Raw genomic sequence first — 17500 nt, forward strand, 5'->3', positions numbered from 1 at the left:
CAGCGCTCATGTTTGTACAATACACACACACATACACACAATCACGCACACACGCAATCACACACAAAATCACGCGCACACACACACAATCACACGCACACAATCACGCACACGCAATCACACCCACAAGTACGCACACAATCACACACATTCACAATCACGCACACACACAATCACACACAATCACACACACTCACAATCACGCACACACACAATCACACACAATCACACACACTCACAATCACGCACACACGCAATCACACACAATCACACACACTCACAATCACGCACACACACAATCACACACACGTAAACACACACACACAATCACACACACACAATCACACACACACGCACATATGCACACAATCACACACACAATCACACATACACAATCACAAACACAATCACACACAACCACACACACAATCACACACACAATCACACACACAATTACACAATCACACGCACAATCACACACACACAATCACACACACACACAATCACGCACACGCAATCACGCGCAGACTGTACACATATCAGGGGAGCGGTGGCGCAGTGGTTAGCGCACTGCGCGCTGCTCTGCGAACCCAAGCGGGTTAGTAACGGCCCACGGGGGAGGGGGGGAGGGGGTCTCTCTTCACCAACCCGCATTGACCGGCGTGGTGAAGTATGGTCAAACACCCCCACCATCCACACGACGAGGAGAGGAGGGGGGGCGGGGGGTCTCATCCAGCAGTGGATTTGGCGAAACACAATTATACACACAAAGACAAAGGTGCCCCGTATAGCCCGTCGCAGGCTGCTGGGGCAAGTGCTGTTGGCGAGGGGGCCGTGTGGCCATGGCCCCCACGCCCGGCCGCCTTTGTCTCCCCCAACGCCGACGTCCACGACACACCGCGCCAGGTAACCGCACTCGCTTTCAAGGCCGAGCCGACCTAGGGGAGGTCCGGCACCGATTCAGATAACCGGCGCCGCCGGCGTTTGGAAAGCGGGGATCGGTCCGGTTTTCGATCGACAGCCTCGGCCTCCCCCTAGGTCCACTCGGCCTCAAACGAGCGCCGGGCGCGCGCGGCGCTGTTCACCCACCCAGCCACCCCCTCGCGTGCCATGGCGACCATCCGCTCGCAGCCTGCCCCAGAGGCTACCTGGGGGAGCTTTGTGCGTGGTCTGTGGAGGTGGTGGGGTGCGAAACGTCGACCGTGGTGCAGCCTTCGCCTTGGTCACTCGGCACGCGACGATTCGGGCGACGGGCCATTCATCGTTATCACATCAACAACATCAACAACAACAACATCAACAACAACATCAACAACAACGCTCACCAGGTTCCGTGTCCATAACAACACCACACGCGCGCGTGTGTCTGTGTGTGTGTACCTGTGTGTTTGTGTATATGTGTGTGTGTCTGTGTGTGTCTGTGTGTGTGTCTGTGTGTGTGTGTCTGTGTGTGTCTGTGTGTGTGTGTCTGTGTGTGTCTGTGTGTGTGTACACGTGTGTGTGAGTCTGTGTGTGTGTACCTGTGTGTTTGTATCTGTGTGTGTGTACCTGTGTGTTTGTGTCTGTGTGAGTGTGTCTGTGTGTGTGACTGTGTGTGTGTACCTGTGTGTGTGTACCTGTGTGTGTGTACACTGTGTGTGTCTGTGTGTGTCTGTGTGTGTGTACACTGTGTGTGTGTAGCTGTATGTGTACACTGTGTGTGTGTACTTGTGTGTTTGTGTCTGTGTGTGTGTACACTGTGTGTGTCCCTGTGTGTGTAGCTGTGTGTGTAGCTGTGTGTGTACCTGTGTGTGTGTAAACTGTGTGTGTGTACACTGTGTGTGTGTTTACCTGTGTGTAGCTGTGTGTACCTGTGTGTGTGTGTGTACACCTGTATGTATGTACCTCTGTGTCTGTGTGTGTGTCTGTGTGTCTGTGTGTGTGCACAGGGTGCACATGGCCTGGCACAAGCGTCGTGGTGACGTCACCGCCACTTAGTGGCGAATGGCGGTTGTTGTGTGTGTGTACATACACTGTGTGTGTGTACACCTGTGTGTGTGTCTGTGTGTGTAGCTGTGTGTGTACCTGTGTGTGTGTCTGTGTGTGTGTACCTGTGTGTGTGTGCACCTGTGTGTGTACCTGTGTGTGTGTGTATTGGGGAGCGGTGGTGTAGTGATTAGCGCTGCGCTACGAACCCGGCGACCAGGGTTCAATTCCCGCTCACGGCCAACACCGCTGACGATTATGTGCAGCGGTCCTGGGCCTCCCCTAGGTCGACTCAGCCTGAAACGACGACCTGGTGCGATGTGCAGTGAACATCGCCGCTGTGGAGACACGAAGGCGCAGTGCTGCTCGCTAACAGCACTTGCCCCCAGAGGCTGTGAAGGCTACACGGGGGATCTTTGTACGTGTGCGTGCGTGTGTGCGCGTGCGTGTGTGCGCGTGTGTGCGTGTGTGTGTGCGTGCGTGTGTGTGTGCGCGTGTGTGCGTGTGTGTGTGCGTGCGTGTGTGTGTGCGCGTGTGTGCGTGTGTGTGTGCGTGCGTGCGTGTGTGCGCGTGCGTGTGTGCGCGTGTGTGCGTGTGTGTGAGCGTGCGTGCGTGCGTGTGTGCGTGTGTGTGCGTGCGTGTGTGTGTGCGCGCGTGTGTGTGTGTGCGTGTGCGTGCGTGCGCGTGTGTGTATGTGCGCGTGTGTGCGTGTGTGTGCGCGTGCGTGTGTGCGTGTGTGTGCGTGTGTGCGCGTGTGCGTGTGTGCGCGTGTGCGTGCGTGTGTGCCACACCGCAATCAGATACTGTACCAATTTAAGGCTGAGTCGACCCAGAAGACGGAGGTTCGGTGCAGAGGACCGCTCGCCGCTCGGAGTCGCGTCGCCGTGCGGACAGCGCAAGCATCAGCGACCGGGGAGACAAAGGCGGCCGCTCGCTCACAGCCCTTGCCCCTGCAGCCCGCCGCAGGCTACACGGGGGACCTTTGTCTGTGCGCGCGTGTGGCTCCTCACCTCGTCGCGTCGTCTCTGGCTCGTCGCTCTCCTCGGCCTCGTCTCTCGCTCCCCCAGCCCCAGATCTCTCCTCCTCCTCCTGCTACTCCCCCCTCGCTCTCTCTCTCTCTCGCTCTCAAATTAACGCTCTCACGCCTCCTCCTCCCTCCCTCTCTCCCCCTCCTCCCTCCCGATCTGCCTCCTCTCCCCTCTCCCTCCCTCCCTCTCTGTCGCCTCCGACCTCTCCTTTCCACGTCCCCCCCCCTTACCTCTCCCCTCCTCCCTCTCCCCTCCGATGCCATCCCCCACCTCCTCCTCCTCCCGTCTCCTTTCTGCCACCCTCCGTCTCTCTCCCTACACCTGCACGCTCTCCGCTCGCTCTCCTGATTCTCTCTTTCTTTTTTTTTTCACGATCAGAGGAAAGCAAGAAGATGCTCGCTGTAGTCGGCACTTTGCTTCGTTCATCATTTCGTGTTTTTTGTTTTTTTTTCAATGCTTTGCTTTATGTGCCCCCCCCCCTTTTTTAAATGAAATGTTTCACAAAATATTTCACGCTCTGCGTGAATTTTTTTTTTACGATCAGTGGAAACAAGAAGATGCTCGGTGTAGTCGGCACTTTGCTTCGTTCATCATTTCGTAATTTTTTTATTTAAATAATAACTTTGCTTTATGTAAACCCCCACCTCTCGCTCTCTCTCTCGCTCACTCTCTCGTTCTGCACGCAGCCCTTCTCGCAGTCCAACGGCCTCCGACGGGTAGCTCATATCAGCACGCAGAGCTCCCTGTCATCTGCCACCGAGCACACGGCCTCCTCCATCGCCCACTGCTCCTTGAAGGCCGGCACGGCGTGGGTCACCAGCCGCGCCACATGGCGGAACTCCAGCCCACACACCCTGGGGCTCCGACCAGAGCGCGGAAGATGCCCAGGCTGCTGGCCGGACGTTTCCCCTCCAGGGCCACCTTCCTCGCCCTGTGCACGGCGAGCTTGGCGTAGCCGACTGGCACGTTGACCAGCCCCTGAAGGTGTTGGGATCCGTCTCCCTTCAGGTATCCAAAGATGAGGACCGTCGGGGAGAAGTGGAGGCTGAACCTTAGGAGGATGTTTCTCAGGACCTTGAACAGCGAGTCCAGGCTCTTGCACTCCGCGTATCGCTGCGCCACCGTCTCCACTTTACCGCAGAACCGGCACTCCGGGGACGTGTCGGTGAAGCGCGCCAGGGAGGCGTTGGTGGTGACGGTGCCGTGGGCGATGCTCCAGCAGAGGTCACCGATGCGGTTGTACGTCGGGCTGGAGTAGAGTTGCCTCCAGCGAGGCCTCTCCGGAGAGACGCAGGGCAGCAGGGCTCTCCTCCAGGCATGGTCCTTGTGGTTCCTCAGGGTGTCCTGTTGGTGAAACCGGACCCTGTAGGAGTAGAGCACCTTCCTCTTTACATTTGCGAAGGCCACCTCTGGTAGGTCTCCCAGCCGGCACGGGTCGTGATCCGCCTTCGCTTGTCGGCATTGGCGACGCAGCGGCACGACGGAGAGCTCCGGTGGAGGGGGACCGAGAGGGGCCTCGTCATCCCCAACGCCGATGGGGCCTTCTCCCCGCTGCCGCTGAGAAGGCCCCTTGGCTTCGGCCAGGATCCGGGCAGCCACCCGGAGTGACTGCAGCCCCCTGTCTTTGCGGCCATGTCTGCCGGTCCGAGCCACCGGCCCCTTGCTCCAGGCTCCACCAGATCTCCCGTCCTGGTGAGCCGCGTGGTGGCGAGGCGCCTCTCCATGCCGGGGGTGGTGGTGGTGGTGGATGGCAGCTTCGTCTTGCGGGTTCCTGAGGATCGGTTCGAAGACCAGAACTTCGGCCGATCGCGGCCGGTTCAACCTCCTGACGGCGAGGGAGCTCCACGTCTGCAGGACGCTCCTGTAGAAAGGTGGCAGCAGCTGTCCCAGTGGGAGGCCCTGCAGGTCCGTGTAGAATAGTTGTTTGGAGCACTGCAGAGCCCCCCCCCCCCCCAGCTGTTGTAGGAGGCAGGAGGCCGTGACGCTCCAGGCCGGCGCAGGGGCGGCGTGCAGGAACTTGTGTGCGGCCTGCGGTCGGAAGGTGGCCAGCTGACTCCGCACGCACAGCGGCACGTGACCGCCCTCGTCCAGTGGCAGGGACAGGACCCCAGCCGCGACCCGCTGTCCTCCGCCCGACCAGAAAAAGTGCTCTGAAGAAGGGTCGTTGCCCGGAACGTCGCCCGTTCTAGATGTGTTTGGCGCCTTGTTAGCGCGGCGTTGGTAGCGGCACCGCGTCCCGGCAGTCCTCGTTTAACGCGCGAGTGGCAGACAAACGCGTTAAGCGAAAACAACCCCCCACCCCCCCACCCCTACCCCATCGATAACGTATTAGCGATCAAGTGTGGCGAGATACAAGGACAAAGACCCCCCGTGTGGCCTCTACAGGCTGTCGGGGCAAGTGCTGTGAGCACACACACAGAGATCACACAAAGACAAAGATCCCCCGTGTGGCCTCTACAGGCTGTCGGGGCAAGTGCTGTTAGCACACACACACAGAGATCACACAAAGACAAAGATCCCCCGTGTAGGCTTCACCAGCCTGTCGGGGCAAGTGCTGTTAGCGAGTGGCAGCGCTTGTGAAGACCGGCACGGGGCACTTTGTCTCTCCCCCGAGTGGCGATGTTTGCTCCACACCGCACCGGGCAACTCATTTGAGGCTGAGTCGACCTAAGGGAGGCCCAGGACGAGGTTCAGACAATCGTCGCTGTCAGTGGTGGCGTTGTTGGTGGCCGCGAGGAGAACCACCGCCACCACCACCGCCACCACCACCGCCACCACCACCACCTCCACCACCACCGCCACCGCTCGCCACACTGACGCTACATTACGATGCCACCACCACCACCGCCACCACCACCACCGCCACCACCACCGCCACCACCACCGCCACCACCACCACCGCCACCACCACCGCCACCACCACCGCCACCACCACCACCACCGCCACCACCACCACCGCCACCACCACCGCCACCACCACCGCCTCCACCACCGCCACCACCACCGCCACCACCACCACCACCGCCACCGCCACCACCACCGCCACCACCACCACCACCGCCACCACAACCACCAACACCACCACCACCACCGCCACCACCACCGCCACCACCACCGCCTCCACCACCGCCACCACCACCGCCACCACCACCACCACCGCCACCACCACCACCACCGCCACCACAACCACCAACACCACCACCACCGCCACCACCACCACCACCACCAGCACCGCCACCGCCACCACCACCACCTCCACCACCACCACCGCCACGACCACCACCACCGCCGCGCTGTAACGGGGTGAACGCCCCGCGTAGTAACGACGCGAGCGAGTTGATTGATCTCGTTGGACATTGATCGTGAACTCGCATTAAATGAGAGAGTAATGAACGAGCCGGGCCCTGTGTATCGCCGTAATGTAGACGCACCTAAATAATGCACGGACGTATCGGTTAGCGCAGTGGTGATGTGAAATGAGACATCCTTCGTGAAACGCGAAGATCCGTCTCATCCACACTTTCTACTTCTTCGCAGGACGCAGTCGCAAATCATCATCAGCATCATCATCAGCAGCAGCAGCAGCATGAGCCGTGGTCGATCCACCGCTGGATGATACCACGCTGCTGTTTGACCATACTTCACCACTCTGGTCGCTTGCCGTTTGGCTGAAGGCTCAATGAACGTGTCACTTTTGGGGCCCAAGAACCGGCGTCGTGCCAACGCTGGACGAACGTTGAGCGAACGTTTGGGCAATATACCGAGGTTGGACTAACGTTGAGTGAACGTTGGGGGGACAGACCGAGGTTGGACTAATGTTGACTGAACGTTGGGCCAACAGACCGAGGTTGGACTAACGTTGAGTGATCGTTGGGGGAACAGACCGAGGTTGAACTAACGTTGAGTGAACGTTGGGGGAACAGACCGAGGTTGGACTAACGTTGAGTGAACGTTGGGGGAACGTTGGGGGAACGTTGCATGTTCACGAGGACAGTGGGGAGATCCAGAGAGATCACTGGGATCTGGGTAGAAATCATCGCCACGAGAGAGACAAAGCCGGCCGGGCGTGCGTGGTGCTGAGCACCGCTCGTGTGCCGTGCCCGGCGTTCATTGGTGCTGCTCGCTAACAGCACTTGCCCCGACAGTCTGGTGAAGACTACACGGGGGGTCTTTGTCTTTGTGTGTGTCTCTGTGTGTCTGTGTCTGTCTGTGTGTCTCTGTGTGTGTGTAGTCTGTGTGTGTGTGTGTCTCTGTGTGTGTCTGTGTGTAGTCTGTGTGTGTCTGTGTGTGTGTGTGTCTCTGTGTGTGTCTGTGTGTAGTCTGTGTGTGTCTGTGTGTGTGTCTGTGTGTGTGGCTGTGTGTGTGTCTGTGTGTCTTTGTGTGTGTAGTCTGTGTGTGTGTGGTCAGTGTGTGTGTAGTCTGTGTGTGTGTAGTCTGTGTGTGTGTGTCTGTGTGTGTGTAGTCTGTGTGTGTCTGTGTGTGTGTCGGTGCGGCAGGGATGTCCTCTGCCTCCAGCATTATTTAACATCTAGTTCGACCACGTAGTTCGTGAAGCCTTCAGTAGCTGTATCGCAGGAATTTCCATCTGGCACAGATATAATGGGAGGCTGATCGATGCCCGGGTGCGGTCAAGGGATGGCTCCCTATTGGTTAACCACGTTATGGATGCCGACGACCTGGTAATTGCAGCTCACTCAGAGGATGGAGTTGGAGGCGCTGCTGCTGAAACTGGAGCGTGCCACTAAGAGGTGGGGCCTTACCATCAGCCCCACCAAAACGAAGCACCTGCCTGGGTATTTTGTACCATCGGGCACTCCACCCCCACAACTCCCAATTGGTGATGAGGCAGTTGTGGAGAGAGTGGAGAGTTTCCCATACCTGGGCAGTGTGCTCATGACCGGCTCCAGTTTAACAGCAGAGGTCTCACTCCGAACCAGTCGAGCGGCATTATCTTTGCATCAGTTGCATAACGCTGTGTGGAAGCTACCTGGTCTGTCGCTCCGCACGAAGCTTCGGGTCTTCTCGGCCACAGTCATTCCCTCCCTTCCCTACGCTTGCGAAACGTGGACCCCCCCTAATGGAGCATCTTCGCCGGTTGGAAACATTTAGCCTGGGTTTAACCAGGCTGGATTGTGTGAGGAGCTCACAAATCCTTGAAAGATCTGGGCAAAGTCCCATCGGTGAGCTCCTCCAGCAGTCAAGGCTGCGTTGGCTGGGTCATGTAGCCCGCATGCCCAGCCACCGCATGCCTAAACAGCTTTTGTTCGGCCGGATCAAGGGGGGTAAACGGGCGCAGCACGGGCTAGAGAAGAGATGGAGTGATGTGGTACAGGAGGACGTGGAGCTGAGTGGACTTGCCGATGACTGGTACCAGCGGTGTCAAGATCGGCCTCTGTGGAGGAGGCTCGTGAAGGACGCTGCTACTGGGCAGTTGGAGGCAGTCGCCCTCCAACAACAACGGAGGGCGGAGGAGCGACGCTCACAACAACGAGCGGAGCGCCGGGTGGCTAAAGCATAGCAAGTTGGCACAGTAGGGGGCACAGGTGGTCCATCAGCCACTCATCTCAGTCATCTCAGTCAGTCGACCCGTGGCACCTGCTGGGTCTGCCCCGTGACCTCCTGCCAGCGGGCGTTCGACACTTCACGTGGCCTCAAGGTGCACATGGCCTGACACAAGCGTCGTGGTGACGTCACCGCCACTTAGTGGCGAATGGCGGTTGTTGTTGTTGTGTCTGTGTGTGTGTTAGTGTGTGTGTCTGTATGTATTTGTGTAAGTGTGTGTGTCTGTGTGGGTGTGTGTCTCTGTGTGTCTGTGTGTGTGTGTCTGTGTGTGTGTGTGTGTCTCTGTGTGTCTGTGTGTGTGTCTGTGTGTGTTTCTGTATGTATTTGTGTAAGTGTGTGTGTGTGTCTGTGTGTGTGTGTCTGTATGTATGTGTGTGTCTCTGTGTGTCTGTGTGTGTGTGTGTCTGTGTGTGTATGTGTGTGTGTCTGTATGTATGTGTGTGTGTCTGTATGTATGTGTGTGTGTCTGTGTGTGTGTACAGCGAGGCGTGTGGATTTCATAGCGGGCAGACATGACGGCAGACAAGTGCACTGCGACAGGGAGAATCAATGCCGCGGCAGCGGTCCCCGTCGCCGCGACTCCGACGATGGCCCGGCAACTTCCAAGCGGCGGTGATTTTCGGCATCAATAATTTAGGGGCTGCTCAGGCAAACAGAGGCACAGCTCCCCCAGGTAGCCTCGGAGGGTGCCGTGGTGGGCAGGGAGTGGCATCGGCGGGCGCCACTCGCTGTGACTTGCTGACACGCCACGGGGGGGAAGAGCTTCAGAGATTCTCGGATTTATCCTCCTGTGTAAAGTATGATGATGATGACGTTGATACATGCACCGATTCTCATCAAGAATCTCAAAGCGCTGGGCAGGACACAGCAGCAGCAGACACTCGGCACGAGCTATAAGTTAGATGATAAATAGAAGTTATATTATAAATACATTTTGACAAAGGACGCCCACAAGACAAAGATCCCCCGTGTAGCCTTGACAGACTGCTGGGGCAAGTGCTGTTAGCGAGTAGCAGCACCCTATGAAGGCTGCCGGCACTGTGGCACACGAGGGGGTGGGTGGCCAGCAACCACGCCCGGCCGCCTTTGTCTCCCCAGTGGCGATGTTTACTGCTCGACAGCGCACCGGGTTACTCATTTGAGTCTGAGTCGACCTAGGGGAGGCGCAGGACCGCCACGTCGGCCACACGGACACTCACTGCAGACTGGCGCTGCCCTCTAGTGGAGGGGCAGAGAACTTGGTGTGAACGTTGCCTCGAAGGCAGGCGGGTTGCTGCGGGTTGGATCGCGTAAATAGAAAATGTTGTGTCGGTAAACCCGCCACCACCCGACACGGCCAATGAGAAACAGAGTTTACACCATTATAACCTCATTTTCCAGTAAAAAATATGATAATTGGTTTTTTACCCTTCTATCTGGCAACAAAACAGACACCTTTTTTTTACAAGGAGTCATGTTTGCATAGACCACAATACCTGCAGCCATAATGCAAACAAAAAACATAACTCTGACAATGTATGCACTGTCCTTGAAGTTGATTGGTCCACACCCGAGACAGCTTTCTTTAGAGCCTAGTCTCACATGGTGTTGGACCAGATGACGCCAAAAGGCGCACAACTCAAAGACAATGCACCATCAGAGTATGAGAGCTCGGGGTAAGCATTTACACAATTGGAGCCTCATTTGCCAGTAAAAAATATGATAATTGTTTTTTTTACCCTTTTATCTGGCAACAAAACTGACTATCAGAGTTATGTTTTTTGTTTGCATTATGGCTGCAGGTATTGTGGCATATGCAAACATGACTCCTTGTAAAAAAGTTGTTACGTGAGTCAGGCCACAACATTGACAGACATTTACACACCACACCGAGTGTGTGCTGGAGAGCCAGGCCACAACATTTACACTACACACCGCACCGGGTGCTCATTTGAGGCTGAGTCGACCTAGGGGAGGACCGGAGAATCGCTGTCACTGGCGGTGGTGGTGGCGGTGGCGGCCGTGAGCGGGAATCGAACTCTGGTCTTCGTGCAGTGTCGGCATGTACATACACACGCCCATATATAGATAGAGTGGACGCATGTGTACACATACACACCCATATATGACGTGTCAATGTGTACACACACTTACAGACACACCCATATTGAGTGGATGCATGTGCGAATGCAAAGACAAAGGTCCCCCGTATAGTCTTAACATACTGCTGGGGCAAGTGCTGTTAGCGAGTAGCAGCAGATATGACGGCTGCCGGCATCTGTGGCAAACGAGAGGGTGGGTGGACAGCACCGCCACGCCCGGCCGCCTTTGTCTCCCCAGTGGCGATGTTTTACACACGCACGGTGCCAAGTGCTCATTTAAAAAGGCTGAGTCCACCTAGGGGAGGCCCAGGTAGGTGCCACTGCCGTGTGCCAACACTCCGTGGGGTGGGTGGGTCGGTGGGTGAGTGGGTAGGTGGGTGGGAGGGTGAGTGGGTAGGTGGGTGGGTAGGTGGGTGGGTGGCTGGGTAGGTGAGTGGGTGGGTGGGTGCGTAGGTGGGTAGGTGGGTGGGTGCGGAGGTGGGTGGGTGAGTGGGTGGGTGGGTGGATAGGTGGGTGGGTAGGTGGGTGGGTGGGTGAGTGGGTGGGTGGGTGGGTAGGTGAGTGGGTGGGTGAGTGGATGCGTAGGTGGATGGGTAGGTGAGTGGGTGGGTGAGTGGGTGGGTAGGTGGGTGGGTGGGTGCGTAGGTGGGTGAGTGGGTGCGTAGGTGGGTGAGGGGTGGGTGGGTAGGTGGGTGGGTAGGTGGGTGGGTGGGTGTTGATTGTGCCAGAAATGGCTGGGCTCTCTAACGCTGTTGTAAATCGTCCCATATGGCCTGGGCCCATCAGCTGCACCGGAGAACCATGAACCACGTGAAGCTCAGACAAACCCCGCGGCGTGTCCAAACCAAGGCCGTAATTATAATAAATATTTGGGGGGGCACACCCCCCCCCCCAATATTCAAATATGCTCAAAATGTCCCCCCCCCCGCATATATTGCTATAAAATGTATTTCTGTTGATATGATTGTGGTTATGGTTGTACTTTATTAATCCCTAATCTCTGCCGTTACATACAATGAAACAAGAAAAGGTAAAAAATATAAATAAACAGAGCAATGTAATACAATACACTATTAGACATTATTGTTAAAAATAAGTAAAAAGTCCATCATATTTGTTAGTGAATTTTTGTAATATTTTAGGCAGGAAATGTCAGGAAATTCGCTTTCAAATTTAGATTTTTTTTTTTTCTGGGTTGGGACCCCCTAGAAGATTTGGTCCCCCCCAATGTTGACTCCACGGCTACGTCCTTGGTATAAACACAGCGGCAGCAGCAGCGGCAGCAGCTTCAGCGGCAGTCAGTGCGCGCTGCTGATTTCCTTCCCGCGCGCAGAGCGAGAGAGCCCCTGGCCTCTCATGCTGACGCTGAGCCACGATGATTTGAGACCCTTCTCAATATGCATAGCTCGGCAGGAATATAAATAAATATATACTACACGTTCGTTTAATATACGTCTTTTATTATTATTTTACACACACACATACACACACAAAGATCCCCCGTGTAGCCTTAACAGACTGTAGGGGCAAGTGCTATTAGCGACCACCTATGAAGGCCGGAACGGTACACGAGGGGGTGGGTGGCCAGCACCACGCCCGCACACACACAGAGACACACACACTACATACCCAAACACATACACACCCATACACATACACACACACCCATACACATACACACACACCCATACACATACACACACATACAACAACAACAACCGCCATTCGCCACTAAGTGGCGGTGACGTCACCACGACGCTTGTGCCAGGCCATGTGCACCCTGAGGCCACGTGAAGTGTCGAACGCCCGCTGGCAGGAGGTCACGGGGCAGACCCAGCAGGTGCCACGGGTCGACTGACCGAGATGACCGAGATGACTGGCTGATGCACCACCTGTGCCCCCTACTGTGCCAACTTGCTGTGCTTTAGCCACCCGGCGCTCCGCTCGTTGTTGTGAGCGTCGCTCCTCCGCATACACACACAGACACACACACATACACACACATACACACACACATACACACACACATACACACACAGACACACACACATACACACACACATACACACACACACAGACACACATACACACACACATACACACACACATACACACACACATACACACACACACAGACACACACACATACACACACACATACACACACACATACACACACACACATACACACATACACGCACATGTATCTATGTGTGTATAGACGTTGCAGAGGAACTTCGTGGTTACAACGTGGGTAGGCAGCCCTGGTAAATACTGGGGGCGCCACGGTAGCCAGGAGATGTTGACTACCTCGCCTGGTGTGCAGGAGGTCGTGGGTTCGATCCCGACCCTGACGATGCCTGCTGCTGCTGTGTATTTGGAGTTTGCGTCTCTCTCATCATCATCATCACGGTGGCCAGGAGATGTTAACTACCTCGCCTGGTGCGCAGGAGGTTGTGGGTTCAACCCTGACGCCTCCTGGCCACGGCGGCGACCTTCAGGATTCCGAGGGCCTCGGTCATCGCCCTCCAACAACAACAACAAAAACAACAACAACGATAACAACAACAACGACGACTTCCATTGTGAGCAGAGACCGCAGCAGCAGCAGCGCCGTCTACCGGCACAGAGACGCAGAGACACACAGAGACACATAGAGACACACAGAGACACGTAGAGACACAGAGACACACAGAGACACGTAGAGACACGCAGAGACACGCAGAGACACACAGAGACGCAGAGACACACACAGAGACACGTAGAGACACACAGAGACACGCAGAGACACGCAGAGACACACAGAGACACACAGAGACACGCAGAGACACGCAGAGACACACAGACTCACGTAGAGACACACAGAGACACACAGAGACACATATACTCACGTAGAGACACGCAGAGACACACAGAGACACGTAGAGACATACAGAGACACACAGACTCACGTAGAGACAAACAAAGACACACAGAAATACACAGAGACCCATAGACTCACACAGAGACCCATAGACTCACACAAAGACCCATAGACTCACACAGAGACCCCACCGACTCACACAGAGACCCACAGACTCACACAGAGACCCATAGACTCACACAGAGACCCATAGACTCACACAGAGATCCATAGACTCACACAGAGACCCATAGACTCACACAGAGATCCACAGACTCACACAGAGATCCATATACTCGCACAGAGAGACATAGACTCACACAGATCTCCATAGACTCACCACACAGAGACCCATAGACTCACACAGAAACCCGTAGACTCACACAGAGAGCCATAGACTCACCACACAGAGACCCATAGACTCACCACACAGAGACCCATAGACTCACACAGAAACCCGTAGACTCACACAGAGAGCCATAGACTCACATGCGCCCTGGGGGTGTGGAGCGTAGCGCGCTAACCACTGCACCGCCACTCCCCCCACAGAACAAACACAGACTGCAGGGGCACACGAGGGGATGGGTGGCCAGCACCACGCCCGGCCGCCTTTGTCTCCCCAGCGGCGATGTTTTACACATCGCACCGGGTAACTCATTTGAGGTTGAGTCGACCTAGGGGAGGCCCAGGACCAGTTTCCAATCAACGCCACCCGACTCGATGGGGGGCCCCTAACCGCGGCGCCACCGCTCCTCCCCCCCCCTTGAGATGTTCCCGCGGTAATTGCCCACCCGTGCCGGTGCCGCCTAATGAGCTGTCAGTCACAGCGGTTGCCCTGGCAACCCACAGGGACGACCATCAACACGGGAAGCCCCTCCCCCGGTGGCACTTGACTCCTCCCCCAGTGGCACGTGACTCCTCCCCCTGTTGCACGTGACTCCTCCCCCAGTGGCACGTGACTCCTCCCCCTGTTGCACGTGACTCCTCCCCCAGTGGCACGTGACTCCTCCCCCTGTTGCACGTGACTCCTCCCCCAGTGGCACTTGACTCCGCACCCTGTTGCACTTGACTCCTACCCCAGTGGCACCTGACTCCTCCCCCAGTGGCACTTGACTCCTCCCCCTGTTGCACGTGACTCCTCCCCCAGTGGCACGTGACTCCTCCCCCAGTGGCACGTGACTCCTCCCCCAGTGGCACTTGACTCCTCCCCCTGTTGCACGTGACTCCTCCCCCAGTGGCACTTGACTCCTCCCCCAGTGGCACCTGACTCCTCCCCCAGTGGCACTTGACTCCTCCCCCTGTTGCACGTGACTCCTCCCCCAGTGGCACGTGACTCCTCCCCCAGTGGCACTTGACTCCTCCCCCTGTTGCACGTGACTCCTCCCCCAGCAGCACTTGACTCCTCCCCCAGTGGCACTTGACTCCTCCCCCTGTTGCACGTGACTCCTCCCCCAGCGGCACTTGACTCCTCCCCCAGTGGCACTTGACTCCTCCCCCAGTGGCACGTGACTCCTCCCCCAGTGGCACTTGACTCCTCCCCCAGTGGCACTTGACTACCCCAGTGGCACTTGACTCCTCCCCCTGTTGCACGTGACTCCTCCCCCCTGCAGCAGCTGATATGGGGGGCACGAGGCGATCCTTTATAGAGCCCGGCGAGAGTGACCCCCTCCGACCCCATTAAGATTCGCCGTCACTTTATGATCGACGGCCTTTATTTAACCAGGCGAGACCCATTGATATTCACTCATTCACATTCACACACTCATTCACATCCACATCCACCCACTCATTCACACTCACACACTCATTCACACTCACACACTCATTCACACACACACACACACACTCATTCACACCCACACACTCATTCACATTCACTCACTCATTCACATTCACTCACTCATTCACACTCACACACTCATTCACATCCACTCATTCACATTCACACACTCATCCACATTCACACACTCATTCACACACTCATTCACATCCACACACTCATTCACATTCACACACTCATTCACACACTCATTCACATTCACACACTCACACACACACCAACTCACCCACTCAATCACCCACACACTCACTCACACACTCACACCCAGCAGGTGACATGAGATGGCTGGCAGATGCACCGCTGTGCCAGGCTAGGTGCAGGAGGTCACGGGACAGACCCAGCAGGTGCCATGGGTCGACTGAGATGACTGTCAGATGCACCGCTGTGCCAGGCTAGGTGCAGGAGGTCACGGGACAGACCCAGCAGGTGCCATGGGTCGACTGAGATGACTGTCAGATGCACCGCTGTGCCAGGCTAGGTGCAGGAGGTCACGGGACAGACCCAGCAGGTGCCATGGGTCGACTGAGATGACTGTCAGATGCACCGCTGTGCCAGGCTAGGTGCAGGAGGTCCCGGGACAGACCCAGGTGGTGACATGGGTCGACTGACGAAAATGACTGGCAGATGCACCACTGTGCCAGGCTAGGTGCAGGAGGTCACGGGACAGACCCGCTGTTGCTGGCAGGCCACTGCCTCCGACTGCCCAGCAGCCTGAAAGGTGCACCTAGCCTGGCACTGCCCGGGTAGCGTCCTTCACGAGCCTCCTCCTCCTCCACAGAGGCCGATATTGAGAGCGCTGGCACCACCTGCAATCGGCAAGTCCACTCTTGCTCCACATCCTCCTCCTGACCCGCATCAGTAATCCTCGTCCTCATCCTTCCACGTGGGGTGATGTAGACCTGGGCCTGTCGCTTTCTCTCAGCTCGCTGGAGCACCTCCTCTGTGAGCCGGGGTCTCTGGGGAGGTCTGGACGAGGTTACACAAGGCCGGTCGTGGCATGCAGCTGCATGATTTACGGTCCTGCAACTCACCCAAACCCAGCTGCAAGCGACGATGCCATTCTCTCACTCGGCGACTCAGGGTTTGAACGGGGTCCTGGGTGTAGTGCACCCACCACCGCGGTGGAAGAATGGCAGGGGCGTCTTACAGATGACAAGCCGATGGTCAATGGGCAGGTCAGCTCCACGGTAGCTCCTGGTGTCAAGAACATGGGCCCGCATCCGCTGCTCCATCACTAGGCAGTCCAGCAGATGTTCTTGCTTGGACCCGGCGTGCATCCATGATGTTGTGTGGATGATGCGCCGATGCCGGAATGGCGTAGTGGTGACTTCAAGCCCATGGGCTGCACAGAAGTCCAGCAGACTCCTCCTACCGTTATTTTATTATTGAGATAATCTGGCTCAAGCCTTCCAATTACTCTGGTACAGGTGTCGTGACGCACTCACTCACCCACCAACTCACCCACACACTCACCCACTCACACACCCACTCACTCACACACCCACTCACACACCCACACACTCACACACTCACACACCCACACACTCACCCACCAACTCACCCACACACTCACCCACTCACACACCCACTCACTCACACACCCACTCACACACCCACACACTCACACACTCACACACCCACACACTCACCCACCAACTCACCCACACACTCACCCACTCACACACCCACTCACTCACACACCCACTCACACACCCACACACTCACACACTCACACACCCACACACTCACCCACCAACTCACCCACACACTCACCCACTCACACACACTCACCCACTCACACACCCACACACTCACCCACTCACACACCCACACACTCACCCACTCACACACCCACACACTCACACACCCACTCACTCACCTACTCACACACCCAATCACACACTCACTCACACACCCACACACGCATCCACTCACCCACACACTCACACACTCATCCACTCACTCACCCACACACTCACTCACACACTCACCCACCCACTCACTCACCCACACCCACTCACTCACCCACACCCACTCACACACCCACTCACTCACCCACTCACACACCCACCAACTCACCCACACACTCACACACTCACCCACTCACTCACTCACCCACACA

This window comes from Lampetra fluviatilis, chromosome 68, assembly GCF_964198595.1.
Source record: "Lampetra fluviatilis chromosome 68, kcLamFluv1.1, whole genome shotgun sequence".
NCBI classification, from domain to species: domain Eukaryota; kingdom Metazoa; phylum Chordata; class Hyperoartia; order Petromyzontiformes; family Petromyzontidae; genus Lampetra; species Lampetra fluviatilis.